This window comes from Andrena cerasifolii, chromosome 4 (genome assembly GCF_050908995.1).
Source record: "Andrena cerasifolii isolate SP2316 chromosome 4, iyAndCera1_principal, whole genome shotgun sequence".
NCBI lineage: Eukaryota > Metazoa > Arthropoda > Insecta > Hymenoptera > Andrenidae > Andrena > Andrena cerasifolii.
This window is the reverse complement of record NC_135121.1, coordinates 4,870,267-4,888,855: the sequence shown is the minus strand read 5'-3', so window position 1 is coordinate 4,888,855 and position 18,589 is coordinate 4,870,267.

Genomic DNA, 18,589 nt, shown 5'->3' with positions numbered 1-18,589 from the left:
ACGAGGCTTAAAGTCGAAGTAAGCAACTCTTCGCCGACGGGCAGCGAGCGCGTCGACAGCCGAGAGCAATAAGACCAGTGTTCCAGATAATTCATCTACTATAAAACACTGAAATGTTTGAATTCCCCATACACCTTTATGAGAGTATAACCGCTGGATTGGTGAGATTTTCCTCATAAAAATGCAGTCCAAACACGACGCAACTCTGTCTACATATACTATTATACGTAATGAGCACTTCCCGCTCCGGTAAATGAGACTGGAAAATCCGAAATACATAATGGTTAGACTCATTTTCATTGTAAAAATCTCATCTCATCAATCCTAATATCTTCGTGAATATTTAAAATTTTCACTTTTCATTAGTGGATGAGTCACGTCGCGTACAGGGTTTATCGCTTTTAACTGCCGGTCCTCAACTGAAAGTGGGTCGAGGATCCCTCGCTGTAACTCTGTTTAGCTCTCTGTGGATGTCACTCTTTTAGTTTCTTTTCGTCAAACGGCTCGGACGAAGCCCCAGTCAGACGTGAAATAATGAGGAGCTACGTACAATACTTTCCCATCTCTGCGTTGTACAAGAATGGTCAATGTCTATCAGCACGCATAGATTTGGTTTGTGAATTCACAATTGAAAAATACCAAATTATAGTGTGGAATCGTGTTATAAAATCCTACCAGCGGCTAACGCGAATAAAATTACTGACTACTTTTTACTTTACATCAACTAAATGTGGCGGTTCTTACGTTAGCTGCGATGTGCACAAATAGCTAACGGTGTGCACATTTTTGTGTTCGACGACGTTATGAATTTTGGGTGATTTATTGTCATTTATGTTCTCTGAACGGCTAGAGCAGCGAAGGGAATTCTTACTTCGTAAAAATATTATCTCAATGTATATAAGAAAGAAGAAACAAAGGCAACAGCAGCTATTCGCTACTTCGACAGTGGGTGGCTAAATTGAATTGTCCGTCATTGCTATATATGTAACTAGCGTCCCCCATCTCGGCTCGCCCGAGATATTAGCGTGGCTAATTCATGTTTATTAGAATTATTATCTTTTAAGGAAACTTATTTTGAAAAAAAAGAGCTTGATTTCTTCGTAATATTTCGGAGAAGATAACATTCTAGGTGTAATGATTTTCTGACTAATAGGATAAATTGTTGTTGCGCATCACCTGCCGCAGCAATGATGGCAAATATTATCCATCGCTTCTATTTGAACTTCTCCTAAGTTAACATACCTAGTTAATTCCTGGATCATAATTCACAATGCAAACCTTCCGGCAACATTCACTCTTTTATAAGTCCAGGATTTACCAGTGTATCTTAATATATAAAGCAGAAAGTGTTTGTGTGTTTGTCGCCTAAAAACATTCGAACGGTAAACTCAAGGGGGGGTCATAAAATTTGTCCCAGCTCATTTTATTACCTACCTAATTCACATGAACGGGGTGCTATTTTCACAGAAAAAGATAAATAAATCAAAAACAATTTTTTTTTATAAAATCAGTACCTAAAAATTTTGGGTGAAGCTGAGTAGCAAGCAAAGCTAGTATTGCATGCGTCTCGAGCAGGAGTGGATGGATCTTGACAAATTTGATCGCACCCGGGGCATAGTACCATCCACCCGAGGTACACATAAATCTGCAATCGTAATTTCTAACCAGACGGTCGTTCTAACATATATGTCCGCGGCAATCCACTTCCCTAGCGAGAAAGCGCGCGAAAAGCTTTGCCATCTGGTGGTGACATCAGGGTACTGCTGTGGGCAAGGTATCGTGCGGGCCGAATATGCGCATGCGCGTGCGAAGTAGACTGCCGTATACACGGGTCACGTGGTTTGCAAAACAGCCGTACACATGAAACGTTTACACATAAATTACATGCTAATAACGCGTTTCTGAGACACGTTACGTAGCCTATGTCCATCCTAGAGTATGCAGGAATAACGTTTTAAAATTGGAGGAAGATCGGTTCAATTGGTATTGAGTTTTGCGCGAACATAAAAATCGGCTCTCTCTTTATATAATAGTATAGATACGAAGAGTATATTAGTTATGAGAAGCGAGTAGGTAGCTATATGTAATCCAGTCGATAATAAAAATAGTAATGGCTATTATTCATAGGTATTTGAAAATAAAAATTGATCTCCTAAAGAAACAATTTCAAAATGTATTTTAACTAATAACTACTTAAAATAACGTTCTATAACTTAATACAATAATTATTGAATTTTCAAATAATTATGATTGATTATTTAACAAAAAGTTGTCACTATAGCACACGTTTCTTACTTCTAAGGAACGCTTTTCAGCGTTCTTTTTTGCACTGAATAAGCTTTTTAAAATACTGTTTGTAAACGATATTAATTTACGATTCTTATGGAGATGCTTAGGCTAGCCCAATTAAACTGATGGATTTAATGAAAGCCACTGTATATGTATATTACGATGGGTTTCAATTCACTGCTTACAGGATATATAGTAGCTGACTAACGTTTTTCCTTCGCAGTACACTTTCTACTGAATTATATATGATTCGAAGTGCTGTCTCTGCAGTATGCAGAACCACCCGCATGTACCTACTTACTCTGCTATATTTAAAACGTTCCCTGAAATTAGAGCTCCTATTTGGCGCATAAAAACTAACGATTTTAAGCAGGTTAAGCAACATTCGGAAGACCAACGCATTCGTGGCCAACCGGCAGACCGTGACTGGGCCAGTTTAAATCTGTGTAAAAAAAAAATTATTACACAATTAAGGAGTTCTTGTAGAAAATACTAAGTGCCAAAAATCAAATTTTTCAGAAAAGAGAAAAAACTTCCCTGACGTTAAATTATTTACCAAATTTGATTTGTTTTGATTGGTAACTATGCTTAAGTATACAATAACCTAAATACATCACAAAATATTGATTTTTTAATTAATATAGCTCAAATTCGTGAAAAAATAATTGTATTTGTAGGAAACACTGTATTAAAAGAGTGTTGTTTCGGCGCACTGGTTCGGTCCTTCGAATGTTTAAACAAAAACTAATTGCAATTTTGAACTAGTGCGTCGAAATAACACTCTTTTAATTGGAACGATTTATGCGTTCGAAATTTAAATTATTTTATTGAAAACACTGTATTTGTCACCTCTTAGTTGTAGAGAAAACTGAATGTGCCATTCCTTTAAATTTTCAAGCTCTGTAAGTGTCAATCCTGTTCACCTATCGCTTAATTGGCTCTTACATTGTTTTTGCACAGAAGTGGCGTTGAAGGTACCAGCGTGCCTTATTTACAAAGGGAAGTTGGATTCAAATTTAATACTATATTACCCTTGGCACGTCAAACGTTTTGCGATGAAATTTTTTAATTTTGGTACTTACAAAACAGTTTTCTACAAGAACTCTTCAATTGTTTCTTAATATCTCGGGAACTTCTAAATACTCGAAGCTAAAATGTTATATTTCGGGTCCACACTCGAGAAAAGGTTGCATTAAAAGTTTCTTTTTTTTATATAAGAAATAATATGACGCACACGGGGTCTATAAAAAAATCAATAATCTAATCGCCTGTCCATTAGCAGTACTCTCGTAAACAGTGACGCACCCAGAGGTGGTGCCAAGGGGCCCTGGCAGCCCCCAAAGAAAAAGGAAAGAAGAATTTAATGTAACCACGACTAAAATAATTCAAGAGCTTTGTAAAAAGAAAAGCAAACTGGATTTTATTCTTTAAATAAACTTTTACATTCACGCAATGAATTTGATTGAATTCGCATTAAAAATATTTTTATCTGCTCAACTCGGCACCCCCCAAAATTAAATCCCGAGTGCGCCACTGCTCGTGAAGATGTACTAGAAATGTAAGCTTAAATTTCCATTATAGTGTCGGCACGTGTCCAAAGTGTGGGGAAAACTTTTCTGGCATGAGCGGCTGCTATTTAGGAAAGGCTTGACCGCCTTGAAGGGGCTATTTTCAAAACACCGCACCAGTTAAAATGTTAAGTAAAATGTAAAGTAAAGTACTGAAGGTTTTCGTACTCTTGGTCTGAATTTTGTGGTTTGAAAATTTTATACAAAAAAAAACTGATTTGCACAAAATGTAAGTTATTCAAGGGATGAAGTACAGTAGTGACTCGATGCTTGTTCCAAGCTCGGGACCAGAACATGAGTTCTGGATGACCCTACATTCTGGCACCTCATAATTTTGGAGATGTTGTTCATTCAAGCTGCGGCTACACCCTTTTATGTTTTTCTGACAGTCGCAGTCGAAGGAAAGAACTGAAAGTAAGAAAGGATGAGAGTGAATGAGAGAGGCAGGGGCGAGTTTGAAAATTTTGTGCCCCTAGGTTAACAAGCGTCTCCCAACCTTTCCACGAAATATCATCAAATATTTTAATTCAAAAGAGTCGGGACAATTTAAAAATTAATTCAATATTGTAACTCACATCTAAGTCATTGCTAATTCGCTACACGAAAGAAAGTGAATTGGCTTTAAAATTATCTGAAATCTCTGTGTTTAAACCTTTTCCAATTTTGTCATCCTCCAAAATTTGCCACTTCTAAAAATTTACCGCCCTTCAAAACTTGCCGCTTCCTAAAATTTGATGCTCCCGAAAATTTGCTGCTCTCCAAAATTTGATGCTCCCCAAAATTAACCGCCCTAGGCAACAGCCTACTACAAATCAGAGTGAGTGAGATGCACACATTCTCTTCGTCGGTTCTGGACATTTAAACCAGAAGACAGAGGTGTGAAGAAGTAGGGTCATCTGTTATCGATATTATGGCGATTTTACACGTTTCACCTTGGTTGAACAATACGGTTAAGGTGTCATGCTCAGTCAGGAGGCCGAAAAAAGGGTGGTCTTTGGAAATTTTTTACTCAAAAACTATAACACATTTCTCAAAAAATCTTTTTTTCCTCTTAAGAATTGCATCTAGTACCATGCATCGTAATTTTTTTATTTAAAAATATTTATCAATAACTAAGCTATTGTCCATCACTCGAAGGTTCTCTAAAAAAAAGGGCTTCTGCGGTGACCACTGCTGCTCGAAAGTCGATCATCTAAAATAAAAAATTCAAAAGAGTTTACTTATTATATTATATTATCTAGTATTTGTAGGATTTTTCGAAATATTGATTTGGGAAAAAATGGCTGATGTTTAAAGTAAAAGTTTCAATTTTTATCATAAATCGTGCCTAATTTTCGTGAATTAAAAGAAAACTAAACATCGGATAAAAAAATCCTTCGTTCAAATACTAGTTAATATAATATAGTAAGTAAATTCTTTTGAATTTTTATTTTAGATGATCGACTTTCGAGCAGCAGTGATCACCGCAGAAGCCCCTTTTTTCTAGAGAACCTTCGAGTGATGGACAATAATTTAGTTATTGATAAATATTTTTAAATAAAAAAAATACGATGCACGGTACTAGATGCAATCCTTAAAAGGAAAAAAGATTTTTTGAGAAATATGTTACAGTTTTTGAGGAAAAAATTTCCAAAGATCACCCTTTTTTCGGCCTCCTGACTGAGCATGACCCCTTAATCCAACAAAATTGGAACAATAAAATTGAAAGGGGAATATTTACACATTTTAATGAAATTTACCAAACTGGTTCACTTAAAAATGGGGTCGAAACAAATTGTACGTGCCGTCTTGAAATAATTTGAAAATATTTAATGTCAGTGTACTGTGGCGGATTTAAGCAAAAAAGGCCCAGGTGGCAAACGTTCTGAGGGGCCCATTTTGGGGGGAAAATGAAGAGGTAGTTTACTGAAAACGCACATGTGTGGTAGTATGAAAAAAAATGTAGTGTTTGTATACCTATACTTAATCATAATTTTTTTTTTGGTCATGAGGCCCTGTGGGGGCCTTTTGTGCAGGGGCCTAGGCGGCAACTGCTCATCAGCCTCCCTGTTAAATCCGCCACTGTCAGCGTGTAAGGAAATTAAAGTAAACCTACGGATAGAATAACAGAGAAGACGTCGACGTTGGTAGACGAGACCGTTGTTGATGCGTCGAAATAACAAAGGGGATATCATAATATTGTAATTGTCTTATTGCTTTTAAAAACAATTTTCTTGCACAAAACAACAAGCTCTGTTTACAATCAATACATCGACGCAACTGAAATGAAACCTTTTAATGTTCAAAATGCGTGTTTACAGGTGTTGGATTTGGAAGAATCATCCTGAATGGACGACCGCATTGAACAAAAGTTGTAGTGCAGATACACTCACCATTTACCCCTACAGCCTAAGTAGGCTGTCTCGAGCCGTTCCTTGTTTAAACCTCTAACGACACGCTTGTATGCTTTGCCAAAAATAACAGTGAAAGAAGTATCCAAACTATGTCGTGTCTGGTCTTATTTTAATCAGCAAAATCTTATTAATATGTGGAGGATATTGCAATGAACATAGCAATAAAACTAAAAATGAGAATTTAATTTTTCATTCGTAGAAAATTTATCCTAGGGCATGCTCTGACTTATATGCAAATATCAGCCAGAAGCTCTGACCCAAGTAGCCGGCTACTTGTTATGTTGCACGGTCGGCTGGATCCGGTGGAGATCTCCCCTGCTGGTAGGGATAGAAAGCCACGACTATCGAACTGGAATGTTATTTTTCCAACGAACATTTTTGTATATCGTTGTATGAACAATCAGTTAACAGGTTGCCATTTGTATTAACCACTTTAGAATTGTTTATATGACGAGTATGTTAGTAATTAGTTTGACCTTATTATTCGTTTGACGCATCACATTGATTAGTAATTTTAAATAACGACGAAATGCACACATTGGCAGAACGTAGTGCGAGGGAAGAAATAGACGGGGCATAACAAAACCTATTCAAATGTAACCTCCTGGCCCGCGCATCGCATTAGAATAATTACATGCAGTCACTAACACGTCCCATTTTCAAGCTGGTGCGTGGATCGAATCTGTATATTTGAGAGAATAAAGGATGAGGCACGGGTGGCAGAGGAGGAAGGAAGGAATGGTTGGGCGGAGGAAGCAGAGAAACACAGGCGAAGGCAAGTGGGGAGGAACAAATGCCTCGTCAGAAATTCTCATTTATGTGAGTTGCCATGTCTGTATGGTTTATTCGTTTCATATAACTGAACATTCAAATCGGAACGGCGAACCTACATTTTAATGCGCTCATGGTAAAACTGAGAATGGAAATTACGCTAATTATCATAGGGCAACCGAAATAACAACATTAGTTTACAGCCATTTTGCGCAGCAGATGCCACTATCTTTTCTTATGTAAAATGGCCCGCTTAATAGTTTATATTGTAAACTAGTGTAATCATTCATATTCACGAAATGCACATTACACTAGTTTTAGACAGATAGTGTCGGTTTATTCAAGGTCCAACTGACGCGCTGCGCCTCAGAGTTTCCTCTATAGCAGCATTGAAACCAAGCAAGATGGAGTGAGCGCATTTAATCTCTTTCTAGAGAGACAACCGTGCAAGGCCACAGGGTGGACGGAAAGCAGAGTGAGGTCTGAAAGACCACGTCTTAACTCAATGGGATCACCGTAAGAAATTTTTGCTATTGGGCAGGCCATAACGGTCACGAATTATAAACTTTCGCAACCGGGGAAACACCTAACCCGTAAGGTTGCCAGCAGCAAGCAACGCACCAGGAGAAAAACGGTCACCCATCTTTCCCCGATACGCGTCCCACGATGCTTAACTTTGGTGATCGAACGAGAACCGGTGTTTCCATCGCGGCCACTGCCGCTGGCACTAGTTTTAGGCAACAAAATTTGATCGCTATTGGAAGCCCGGGTGAGAGACGTAAAAGTTAATAAAATCGTAATTGACAATAATACATATTTCGTTCGCCGTTTCTGCATACAATACGAGACGTAAGTCACAATAGATCATTATTAGGCTAACTCGGATTGACGCCACGTGAATTTACCGCCTACCGGAGATTAACACGACACTTTGACTGGTGCAGGGTTTTGAATCTAGCCCCTTCACGGTAACTCGTAGCGTCACCTTTGTGCAGAAACATTAATCATGCTTTTCTCAAATCTTTTTTTTCTCTTTTTCGCGAATGAACGGGGGGTTAGATCGACTTGAAAAAATTATAGGATGTATAAAAGATGTGCCATTCTCAGCGCAACCTATTACATGATCCGTAAAAATTCGAGGTTTTCCGAATTTTTAATTTTTTTATCAAAATCACGAATTTCTACGCGATTAAACTTTCTGGGCATAGGCGACTCTATAAGCTACAGCTTGACCTTTTTAGCTGCCAAATCAACAATTTTGCGAATTTTAATATAAAGCAAATGGCATTTTATTTAGAAAAGATAGTACTTTCGGAAAATGGAATAAAAAAAACAATTTTTCAACTTCCTAGTCCCTTTAAGGGGTGTTTTCACCCTGAAGAACCGTAAATGGGCACAAACGAAAAATTGCCTGATACTATTGAGATCCTCTACAAACCTGCACAGTTTCAAAAAATTCGGAATATTCGGGTAGCCGAACTTCCCTTGTAAGTACGACCTTATTTGGGCTGTTCCTAATTATTATGCGTAATCACTTCAGAATTCCTTGGACCCATTCAATGTTATATAGGTATAATTAAAAATATCCCGGATATGAGGTCTGGGTTAGGTTTGGGTTAGGTTGTCTCGGGAGGGCCCCGCCGTCATCGCGCGGGGTTGTTGAGCGCGGATGTATAGCTAGTTTGCTCCCGCGTAAAGTCCCTCCCCTCGTTCGCACGACTCCGCGCCCGAGGAAGACCACCGGGGACTTTTAGTGGGTGCAAGACCCACATAACCCCGTCCCTCCCCCGGGGCGGGGTATCCGTTAGGGATTTCTCCACGTCAAAAAAAAAAAAAGATCTGGGTTAGGTCTGGGTTGAGGATGAGGATGTAATGGAAAATATACTCATCCCATACTCGGTTGCCAGACGATCGAAGTGTCGCTGAAGCGGCAGAGTATGAAGCGATCTTCAATGTCAGGTTGTTTTCATTGGAAACATTTGCGAACTCTCGGACCATACTTTCGATACATTCCAGAAAATATCGATGTGACAACACGTCAGTCTTGCACAGGATGGTTCTTCCTTGGCGTGAAAACACGACGACGCCACTGAAAATGTTGATGGTCGTAGCTCGTCCAGGTGACAGGCCTGTGCGGCCGAGTCCTACGGCTAGCTAATAGTACCACTTGCATGCAATACTTGAAGTGGGCTGCTCCAGTACTCGAAACAAGCAAGCCAAGCCTGACTCGGCTCGAGTAACCTAACCGATCCCAGAGCTCGCAAAACCCGATCGACACGAAAGCACCGAGCGGCTCGAATGAACCGAGTATTGTTTCAAGCAGCTCGACAGATTCGAGCACCTCGAATGTGTTCCGAGCAGCCCGACTGTGTCAAGTAAATAATGGTTATTAACAATGTGACTACTCTAACTGAAACCGAGAAATGGAAATGTTCTGTAACTACTGAAAATAAATAATTAACTCAAATCTCCCATTTTTCATCTTTTTCTTGTACGTATGAGCGTATTCATAAACGTCTCTTTATTTGATCTTTCTTTTCCTTTTACTTTTTTTTTATCTTCTTCGTACGGTTATATTTTTGTTGTGCGACTGTTAACAAAGGGTGTTACCCTTTAATTAATAAATACATAAATAAATAGAAATGAACAAATAACAAATAATCGTGAAGTACTTGTAAACATTGGAATATCCACATGTTACATAATTGACTTTTTCAACTTACTATTTTTAATTTAGCAAATTTTACATCACAATGCTAGTCTGATTCGATGGGATGGAAAATATTTGTAAAAGAGCGTATGAAATGACGAAAGATAAAATAAATACATTTAAATAATATTTACCTAGTTGAACTATATGTTACATGCAATGTATTACACTAGGGTGGTTCTTATTTTCGACTTTTGAATTTTATTCGGATCACCCTCCAGAATAGTTCCAAAAAATTTTAAAAAAATCCGTGTAAAGCTTGAGCTCGATCGGATAACGGAAAAGGGTGCCCCTGGGCCCTTAAATATTTAAACCATTATTTAACAGCTCGCGAAGTCGATTTTATATAATATACTTCAAGTTATTGGTTGAATAAAAAAATATGTCAAACAGAAGTTGTAGATCCGGACAAGGAGCATCTTTTATGTTCTAATACTTTTTGTCGTGCGACAAACGGTTTTCGAAAAAAATCCGAAAAACTAAAAAAAAACTTTTGTTTCCTCAAATTTTGAAAATTTAAATGCTTCAAGACCACTTTTTATTTATGAAGGCGAACAAGAAAAATGGAATTTTTATTTTCGAGGACGCAAAAATATCGAAATATTAGACTCTATATCTTCGATATTTTTAGGAATTTCGGTCCCAGAATTTTCAAGAAACATTCATGACACATCAAACACTGAAAATAAGAATTTTTTTATCTTTTTCGCATGTTACAGTATATGCCCCGCCCGCAAATGTTTAAAAAATAGTCCTCGAAAATAAAAATTCCATTTTTTTGTTCGCCTTCATAAATAAAAAAAGTACTGAAGCATTTAAACTTTAAAAATTTGAGGAAAAAAGTTGTTTTTTTAGTTTTTCGGACTTTTTTCGAAAACCGTTTGTCGCACGAGAAAAAGTAATAGAACATAAATGATGCTCCTTGTCTGGATCTACAACTTTTGTTTGACATATTCTTTTATTTAATCAATAACTTGGATGATATTATATAATATCGACTTCGCGAGCTGTTAAATAATTATTTAAATGTTTAAGGGCCCAGGGGTACCCTTTCCCTTTGTCCGATGGAACTCAAACTTTGCACGGACTTTTTTTTAATTATTTGGAACTGTTCTGGAGGGTGTCCCGAAGGGAATCTTGAAAAAAAAATTCACCAAGGGCAAATAAGAGCCACCCTAGTATTACACACATACCTAGTATATATGTACATATCACATACACTGTATGTATAGTATGTATGTAGTACCCAGTGTGAGCATTATGCCCCATGTGTATAATTTTACCTTGTGGCATTTTTCCATTCCTAACCGTTTTAAAGATAGGTGCATCTTGACCCAGTTGTTTAACACACCCTGCATAGTTCTATTCATTGTACGTGTCACATATTTATATGTAGAAACCTCCTACGCGGCAGTATGTACATAGAAAGACTATGATCGTAAGTGAAACTGACATCAAGGTACACATGCGGCATGCATAAGGGAATCCGCTAATCGGCGCAGAAATACCTTGATCTGCGTTACGCCAGTCGCTATTGTTTCCCTGCCTGACAGGTCAGACGATAAATTGACTTGCTCAAATTAGTAGGTTTATCCCTGACAATACATTACCCAGAGGTGGTTTAGAGATCTACAGACACTAGTTCTATCGAATTAATCTCCCTCATCCTCTTTGTCTGGTTCTCTCTTTCATTCTTCTTAGTATACCTATGTTCCTCCCCTTTGCCATTATTCGCCCCTCGATCTTTATTGGCATTTATATTTATTCTGTGCCACTTATTATGCAAACTCAATCGACCCGGAGAAGTCACTTGGAGGGTACTATGGGAAGGTAAAGATAATGGTGGGTAATCGGTAAAAACGTCAAGTGTTGTTGAATAGAATAGGAAACTACGACGGCGGAGAACAATGATAGAGATATTATACAGTATATCTAAGAGAAACGTGAAACAGCCTTGGGAGTCGTTTAATAAGTAGAGTCATTTTAGCTATCTCCGTTTATCTTGATATCGGCTACGAAGCGTGGATTTAACAGCTTCAAGGCGAGCTAACCAACCACCTAACCTGCTATAATCTTACTATTTTTACCCCTCGTGGCCACACGGGGTGTATCGCACCCCAGGCAAAAGAATTTTGGTCTTTGTCAATATTTCTGCTAACTTTTAGGCCTTAATAATAAAATTTAAAAATTTGGTGAATTTTAACAATAAAAATCGCGTTTTTCTAGAAGTATTTCTTCAACGTCAAAATTCATCATATCAAAGTTTACATTTCTAGAAAAAAGACTATTATAGCATGATTGTATGCGTACTGCGAATGTACAATTATCACTCAAGCAAAAAATACGAAAATGGCGCTGGGGTGCAGTGAACTCCATGTGACCAATTTTTTATTATAAGGTGTGACCACGGAGGGTTAATAAAGTCTTATTCGAATGAAGCCAGACGTTTTTGCTTTTCCTGTTCTTTCTATTATGAAACAAATTAGACTGTCCAACAAAATTGAACTTTCTTTTGGTTCTGTAACATTCAATAGCCGTTTCTTATAGATTTTTGTACGCTGAAAACGAACCCGTAAACCGTTTATTGCCATCACCCTCAGTTTTCGAGAAATTCGATTTTGAAAAAAAATATGCAAATTTTCAACTTTGAACATTTTTTGTGTTCAAACAATAATAGTTATTCGGTTGCATGGTCTATCAAATTATTCTATGAACTCTCGCGGACACAACGATATAAGTTATGATTGAATTATAAGCATTTCAATATGTTTAAACAACGATCAAAGGGAAAATTTTGCAGGTATCTTGCTATATATTTTAAAAACTAAGGGTCTAGGAGAAAAATTGACTACTCCACGCGATGCAGCAGAAAATTTTCTTTCGGAAACCACCAACAGAAGTGGTAAGTCACGTTTTGTTTTCAACACAGAAGCGAAATAGTTTGGCAAAACGTGCGGCGCCAACAGTGGTAGTCACGCGCGTTAAGCGATTGTGTTGCGCTGAGCGGCAGTGTATCGCGCGCCGCCGTTGACTACCACTGTCGACGCCGCACATTTTGCCAAACTATTTCGCTTCTGTGTTGAAAACAAAATATGTCTTACCACTTCTGTCGATGCTTTCCGAAGGAAAAATATCTGCCGCGTCGCGTGGAGTAGTCAGATTTTCTCCTAGACCCTTAATTTTGCAAATAAATTTAAAGATATCTGCAAAAGTGGGTGAATTTCGGGTGTTCTTTTCCCTTTGATCGTTGTTTAAATATATTTAAATGTTCATAATGCACCAATAACATATATCGTTGTATTTGGGAGGGTTTATAGAATAATTTGACGCGACAAGCAACTGAGTAACTATTACTGTTTCGACACAAAAAATGTTCAAAGTTGAAAATTTGCAGTTTTTTTTCAAAATCGAATTTATCGAAAACTGGGGGCGATGGCAACTAACGGTTTGCGGATTCGTTTTCAGCGCACAAAAATCTGTAAGAAACGGCTATTGAATGTTACAGACCAAAAGGACTGTTGGATAGTTATTATCAGCAGAAAAACATTTGCATGTAGGTACGTAGTTTTAGATATTTAATAACCTGATATCCAATTTTTTTTAATGATAATGTTCTTCGTTATATCTTCATAAGTATGCGCACTACGAAAGCGTTTGAAATGTGAATTAGTTATATTCAAGAACGTGCAAACATTTAAACTGCTTTAAAATAGAAGAAAATAATTAGTCTTCTCCATCTTAATGTGTACTGATCGGAGCCAAATGGTCGCAATAAACCGAGCAAGAAGTAATTAACACCTCATTATTTCACGCGTAGCGGGGTCTTTGCTGGAACCACTCAACAAGGTGAGTGAATGGGATATATCGAAAATAATTAAGTGAATTAACGCTTAGCCGGCTCACTTTGGTTGAACAGTGCAGTTGATGCAACAAAATTGTAAGACGAATGTTCACACATTTCAATGAAATTAACATTAAATTGAAATTGATTGACTTAAAAATGGCGTCGAGGCAAATTGTACGTGCCGGTGTTGAAATAATTTGTGAATATTTAATGACAGTGTGTTAGGAAATTAAAACAAACCTAAAGAAAAAATAACACAGACAATAGAATTCGGGAAATAATGGAGTCTGTTCTTCTCTGAGATCAAGTAACAATATGCAATTGTTCTAGAATGTCAATACTTTTCTATACCAGTCAGTAATATATCTTCTTAAACAACAATAAAATTATAAAAATTCTTGTCAGGAATGAAAGAATTAGTTCCTACGTTTGAGGTGTAAAAAATGGGAAATTCATAAAACATAATAGGAAGACTTCAAGTGTATTAATTTTGAAGGAATGAAGAAACACACGCTTCTGTAGACATTGGTGTGTGAACGAGCGGCGCCGCGATGAGTTCTGCTAAGGGCTTCTCCCCTACGGTGCTAGACTGCGTATCTTACACATACAATGGATTTGGACGTGCGTAATCTTCGCTCTCGAGATAAGCAAGGAGCCCCTGAATGTCATGCGCCTGGATGCAAACCTTGCAGATATTCCTCGAGTTTGTCTCAAGATAGGAAAGGACAGACTTTTGTACCCGGCTCATCTCATTCCACCTTTACAATTACAAATGCAAAACGGATAAAGTACCTACACCTACACGCATTCTTGACTTTAGGTACCTACGTAGTGATATGGAAGAACATATCAGGTTACCTTATCACCACACGGACAAATTTAATTCCCTAGATAAATTACTTCTTTTTTTTACGGATGAAGATATTTTTCTGGGGGTTTAAGTGATAAGATACTTTAATTAATGCTTAAGATTTAATGTGTAATTAATGCTCGCTATTAAGGTGTGGGTGTACCCAAGAGAGTGAAATCAACATATGTATGAGGTTAAATCCATACTATTATATAAAATTGAAGATGCATACTTTGAAATGCGGTTTCTCAGTAAATACGAACTGTACGCACAAGTGTGTTACATCACTTTGTTCGTCTTGGCGAGAGGAAGGTTCTAACGTTTTTATTTCTTTTAAATACTGATTTTTAAATAATAGTAGATCGGGACGCCACCGCTAGGCGGCGACCGGGCGAGCGCTTTTCTCGCTTGCAAAACAGCACCGCGGCGGGAATAAGTAGCCGAGGGCTCTCGAGTTTACAGATTGCAGATTACAGATTATGAATCAGTCACGCTAATATTTCGGGCGAAACCGAGGCGAGGGATGCTGGTCATCTATACTATTGAAAAGTGAAATTTTTTATTTTCTCTTTTATTTTTATTACGGTTATAAACATTTGTGAAAAGTTTCCTACTGAAAACAAATTTTACAAAAACGATACTGTGGCGGAAATGAAACAGAGAATGTACAAATTTCACTTTTCAATCGCATTGTTGTTACATATTGCTTCTGTAATAATTATCGCCTTACATTCCTCGTCCGCTTACTCCGTCACAGAAACCAATTCGGCGGAGTCGCTCAACACCCCGAAGTTGCGCTTCGCCACGAACAGAAGACCCAACGAGCTTGTAGCCAGACTCGATTGCATTAGATCGGATTACAATAGAATCTCGGCGACGGGTGCCTCAGTTTTTTTTATTGATACTTGATCGTTTAAGTCCGTGTTCTTCGACGCGTTCTCGCGGATACAGTACTCTTGTGTAACATTCCGAGGAACAAACATCCAGCGCTATAACGCTAATAACAAACTATCCTTCTTTCCACATTTTATATACCTATTGTATTATAAACAAATATGTTAAAATACCAAAAAACATTATTATATCCTACAAAAGTAATTATATTTATTCACATTAAAATGAGTTCAAAACATAATGTATTATAAGCCAAATATTTGGCACTGTGCAACCGTGAAAGAAATAAAACCACTGCGCAGGCGTATATACAAAATTTTGAGGTATAAAAGAAGGTGCATAAACAGCAACGCACGTAGATTTCCTCTGAATTTGAAGCTGTGCAAACAGAATATCTCAGAGGTATCAGGGTTGCCAGATCAGGCCTGATCTTTTGCCGGAGATTTCAATTTCGTTGAGGATTGCAGACAGGCCGGGGGGTGAGAGAAAAAAGTGCCAATAAGAAAACTGACATCTAAAATTCATTATAATAATGACTTCTTATAAAGGAGTAATAATAATAAAAGTATTATGAATATTTATTAGAATTTGTTACAGATTTTAATAGTTTCTAATTTTGTTATGGCATGCTACATACGTGCAAGTGCGTGGCTACCGTATTCGCTAATATTTTCTATTCTGCTGGAGATTTTTATTGTGCCTGCCGGAGACAACCTGTTCAAAACCTGAGATTCCGGGTGAATGCCGAAGATCTGGCAACCCTGGAGGTAGTTGGTATACTGTTAATACATGTTCATGTTAATACCGTGACTGGTTCTTAAGAGGGGGACCTGGTTTAGGACGCTGAAAACAGGGTGATTTTTTAAGAATTATATTCTCAACACATATAAAAAGAATCTTTCCAAAACTTTAAGAGTGTGTTACTGTACATTCAGACAACAAGAAAACTTTTCTAACAAGTGAGGTTTCGACCGCTTATAAGTGCAAGCGAGGCCGACGCTCTTTTATTTCAATTTCGAAAATATCAGCCCTTCACAGACGGTACTCGCGAAATTATATATTATTGCAACCATAGCCTAATGCGTATTGAAAATTAATAACATTATTTAAATAATCTTTATAAATTGAATTGACGTCACACTGCCGTTGGCATATCAAATGTATCTGACATCGACTGTTGCCAGTACAATGCAATAGCTTTGTTCTCGTTCGTATTTACAAGCATTTAATTTATTTCATAAATTATCAAAGAAGCAGTAAGCTGACATTTATAAATCTGATTATTGTGGAAAAGATGTGATTTGCTAACTGCTGCCGGCAAAGCTGTTGCGGGGGTTTAAAGACTTCATACAAACAGCTATGACATGTCGATTACATTTATAAACATTGAAGTAATAGTATTAGTTTTTAATATGAATGAGGGTACGGCTATATGGTTATAATTGTGTAATAAAATATGGTTTTTATTTTCTTTAAGTCAGTCGATCTGCCACGACGTTATCCAGCTCCCGTCGCACTTTGAATACGTGCCGACACGAATGAAAGTTTAAACTTCTATATGGTCTATTACATATGCATGAGGATACTACAACTCGATAGGCAAAGCTTTTCCGATGAGAATAAATCCAAATACGACCCCATTAGGACTATTTTTAACTATACCGTAAATAAATTTGACAGTATGTATGACTCATTTTCGTGAGAAGAATCTCGCCGATAGAGTAATAATACTTTCATACAGGTCTAATAGAGAATATAGAAATTACAATTTCCATTACTGAGGTCAGGGTCAGATATATCGGACGGTCTGAATTTTTTTGCGAACAGCGATCGAGGGAAAATACGCTCCCTCCAATGAGCCTGCTCCTTCTCTTAATGTTCATGCTCTCTCTCGCGCTGAAGACTCCCTGAAGGGGGCCGATTTCCCCTCGATCGCTGTTCGCGTAATAGTCCAGTGAAATTAGACGGAAATCTGCCCAATCTACGGAATAATTCCCACCAAGCTAAATTTTGGTATGGGCTTTTATTTGGACGTTTTAAACAATATGTTAATAGTCCCCATCGATCCGACCGCCGCTAAAAATGTTACAGAGAGTTGAAGAAAACAACTGTTTTTCACAGATATTTCGTTATCTAGCAGTTTTGCGACAAAAATAGTTATTATACAATTTATAGCTTAGGAAATTCTCTACAAAGAAGGTGCTGTGAGTTTTTTTTGTAGGAGTAACCATTTTCATGTATGTCGGGTTACCATGTTTCAACCCCCATACATTTGACAAGGGAAGATCCCGAACCTTGAAATTCAAAAAATTATGAAACTCAGTTAATATGTAGGGGAAGTCCTCCAGAGTATAACGAAATTTTGTTTGCTGACGAAATTCACTCCAAGAGGGTGCAATTGACCCCTGAAAATTTTTTATTTCGTATTATTACTTGCGAACTGTTGGAGATAGAAAAAAGTATTCTGGAAAAAGTTACTTCTTTTAATTAGGACTATCATTTGGTAAGTTATAGTTCTTACAGTTCTTACGGTTCGCGAGTTATAACACAAAATCGAGAAAAAAAAACGGATTTTCAGGGGTCAATTTGACCCCCTTAGAGTGAATTTGGGCAGCAACAAGAAAAATTGGAATACATACTTATATTAACCTCTACATATCCCCAAAGTGTTACAAAAAATTGAATTTTCGAGAGGATGGATCTCCGCTTGCGAGAAATAATATACTTAGTCCAGTGAAATTAGGATCTGCCTTCGGAACAAATCCCAGCAAGCTAAATTTTGGTAAGGGCCTTTATTTGATTGTTTTAAACAATATGTTAATAGTCCCTATCGATCTGACCGTCGCTAAAAAATTTACAGGGGGTTGAAAAAAAACAACATTTTTTCGTAAATATCTCGGAAACGAAGGCCGAGCGTCAGTGACATGTATAGGAAAAAGTTGTTCAGAATCATGTCCCCGACAACTTATTTCAAGGTCGTCAAAATCGGTGAGGAAACACCTGTTCTGCATAATTACTGAAAATAATTTAAATCGGCCTTTCAATGCTGCAAATAAATTTGATGTGCACATCGTTTATAATTATAGTTCAAATTTTGTCAGGTTTGGTATCTTTCCATCTTTCCTTCCTACACTCCCGGACCTCTCTATCTTTCATTGTTGTTACGTTCAGCGAGGCTCTGACGCTAGACGCAGCTCTCGTGCCGTATTCCTTCAAGACTTCTCGATAGAAAGAGAGAACTCTGTGGCAACAGCGCGGCAGAGACAGAGA